This window comes from Cervus canadensis, chromosome 13 (genome assembly GCF_019320065.1).
Source record: "Cervus canadensis isolate Bull #8, Minnesota chromosome 13, ASM1932006v1, whole genome shotgun sequence".
Lineage (NCBI taxonomy): Eukaryota > Metazoa > Chordata > Mammalia > Artiodactyla > Cervidae > Cervus > Cervus canadensis.
In genome coordinates this window covers 40,351,556-40,354,868 of record NC_057398.1, presented here as the reverse complement: position 1 = coordinate 40,354,868, position 3,313 = coordinate 40,351,556, and positions in this window count along the sequence as shown.

Sequence of the window (3,313 nt, the reverse complement as noted above, 5' to 3'; positions counted from 1 at the left end):
TTGGAAAAATGTCTCTTCAGGTCTTCTGCTCATTGTTTAGTCAGGTTGTTTGGTCTGCTATGCAAAATCTTTTAAATTTAATTAGGTCCTACTTGCTTGTCTTGCTTCTGTTTCCTTTGCCTTAGCAGACAAATCTAAAAAAATGTTGCTATGATTTATCCAAGGAGTGTTCTACTTATATTTTCTCCTAGAAGTTTTATGGTTTCTGGTATTACATTTAGGTCTTTAATTCATATTAAGTTTAGCTTTGTATATGGTGTGAGAAAATGTTCTAATTTCACTCTTTTACATGTAGCTGTCCAGTTTTCCCAGCACCACTTATTGAAGAAACGGTCTTTTCTCCATTGTATACTCTTGCCTCCTTTGTCATAGATTGATTGACCATAAGTGCATGGATTTATTTCTGGACTTTCTATTCTGTTCCATTGTTCTGTATCTGTTTTGATTACTGTAACTTTGTACTATAATCCGAAGTCAGGGAACATGATATCTCCCTCCAGCTCTGTTCTTCTTTCTCAGAATTGCTTTGGCTATCAAGAGTCTTTTGTGTTTCTGTACAAATTAAAAACTTTTGTTCTTGTTTTGTGAAAATGCCACTGGTATTTTGATAGGGATTTCATTGAATCTGTAGATTGACTTGGGAAGTATGGTTATTTTAACAATATTAATTCTTCCAATATAAGAACAGTGCATCTTTCCATCTATTTGTGTCATCTTCAATTTCTTTCATCAGTATTTTATTGTTTTCCAAGAAGGTCTTTCACCTCCTCAGACTTATTCCTAGATATTTTACTCTTTTTGATGTGATGGTAAATGCCATTGTTTCCTTACTTTCTTCTTTCTGATAGTCTGTTGTTAGTGTATGGAAATGTGACAGATTTCTGTGCATTAATTTTGTATCCTGCAACTCTATCAAATTCATTGAACTCTAGTAGGTTATTGGTGGCATCTTTAGGATTATATATGTATACAAACAGTGACAGTTTTCCTTCTTCCATTTTAATTTGGATTCCTTTTCTTCTCTGCTGTGACTAGAATTTCCAGGACTATGTTGAATAAAAGTGGTAAGAGTGGGCATCCTTGTCTTGTTCCTGACCTTAGAGGAAGTCCTTTCAGCTTTTTACCACTGAGTATAATGTTAGCTCTAGGATTAACATATATGGCTTCTTATTATGTTGAGGTACATTCCCCTGTGCCCACTTGTTGAGAGTTTTTTTTTTTATCACAAATGGATGTTGAATTTTGTCAAAAGTCTTTCTGCATCTACTGAGATGACCATATGGTTTTGATTCAATTTGTCAATGTGGTTTATCACATTGCTTGATTTGTGAATATTAAAAAAAATCTTTACATCCTTGGGATAAATCCCACTTGATTACGATTATGATCCTTTTAATGTATTGTTGAATTTGACTTGCTGATATTTTGTTCAGGATTCTTATGTCTATGTTCATCAGAGATACTGGCCTGTGAGAGAGAGAGAGAGAGAGAGAGAGAGAGAGAGTGTGTGTGTGACCTTTGTCTCCTTTCAGTATCAGGGTGATTCTGGCCTTATAGAGTGAGTATGGAAATGTTCCTTCCTCTGCAACTTTTTGAAATGGTTTGAGAAGAACTGATATTGATGCCTCGCTAAACATTTCATAGAATTCAGCTGTGAAGCTCTCTGGCCCTGTACTTTGCTTGTTGGGAGAGTTTAAATTACTAATTTAGTTTTATTAATGGTAATTGTTTTGTTCACATTACCTATTTCTTCCTGGCTCAGTCTTGGGAGATTGTACCTTTCTAAGAATTTGCCCATTTCTTTCAGGTTGCTCATTTTACTGGCATATAATTGTTCATAGTAATCTTATGATCCCTTGTATTTCTGAAGTATCTGTAACTTTTTAATTTCTGATTTCATTTATTTTTTAAAATTTTTATTTCTATTTTTTGGCAGCACTGGATAGTTCTTCATTACTGCACACGGGCTTTCTCTAATTGTGGTGAGTGGGCACCTACTCTTTGTTGGGGTGTGCAGTCTCCTCATTGTGGCGGCTTCTCTCATTTAAGAGCATGGGCCCTAGGCACATGGGCTCAGTAGTTGTGACTCACAGGCTTAGTTGTTCCACAGCATGTGAGATCTTTCTGGATCAGGGATCAAACCTGGGTTTCCTACATTGGCAGGCAGATTCTTAATCACTGGACCACCAGGGAAGTCCCTAGTTTCTAGTTTTATTGATTTGGGTCCTCTCACCTTTTTTCTTAATGAGTATGGCTAAAGGTTTATCAACTTTATCTTTTCAAAGGACCAGCTCTTAGTTTCATTGATCTTTCCTATTGCTTTTAAAAATTTCTAATTTTTTTCTGCTCTGCTCTTTATGATTTTTTTTTCCTTCTACTAATTTTGGGTTTCATTTATCCTATTCCTAGTTCATTTAGGTATAAGATTAGGTTGTTGTCTTCAGAATTTTGTTTCCTGAAGTAGGAGTATATTCTTACAAAATTCCCTCTTAAAACTGCTTTTGCTGAGTCCCATAGGTTTTGGACCTTTGTGTTAATTCTTTTTGTCTCTGGTATTTTTTGATTTGGTTTCTTCAGTGATCCATTGGTTGTTTAGTTGAATATTGTTTAGCCTACGTGTGTTTATGCTTTTGGCATTCCTTTCCTTGTAGTTGATTTCTAGTCTCATTGTGTTGTGGTTGGTAAAGATGAATGATATGATTTCTATTTTCAGAAAGTTACTGAAACTTGTTTTGTGGCCTAACATAAGATTCATCCTGCAAAATGTTCCATGTGCTTTGCAAAGAATGTGTATTCTGCAGCTTTTGGATGCAATATTATATATATATATTAAGTCCATTTGGTGTAATGTCTCATTTAAGACTACTGTTTCCTTATTCTTTTATTTTTGTCTGGGTGATCCAGTCATTGATGTGCACTCTGCTCTGCTGTGGTCACCAGAGCTATATGCTCTAAAGGTGCCCGCTATGTGGGCTGCATGGATCCTTCTCTTGGGGCAAGCTGACTACTGTGGGTGATCTGGTAGGCATGGTTGGCTCCCAGACCAGTTGGTCGCAGGCCCTGTCTTGTGCAGAGGGTGCAGCTACTGACTGGCAGGGCCAGGTCACAAGGTGGCTGGCTGTGGAATCTTGCGTGGGTGCAGGGCTAGTGCTGCCCTACTGGTGGAGAGAACTGGGTTCTGAAGTATGTAGGTGCGGGGCCAGTGTTCCTGGATCTAGTGTCATCCTGCTAATGGTTGAGGCTGGTTCCTGACATGGCTAGCTGTGGGGTTTGGGGGGTCTCAAAGCTGGTGCTGGCCCACAAATGAGTAGGG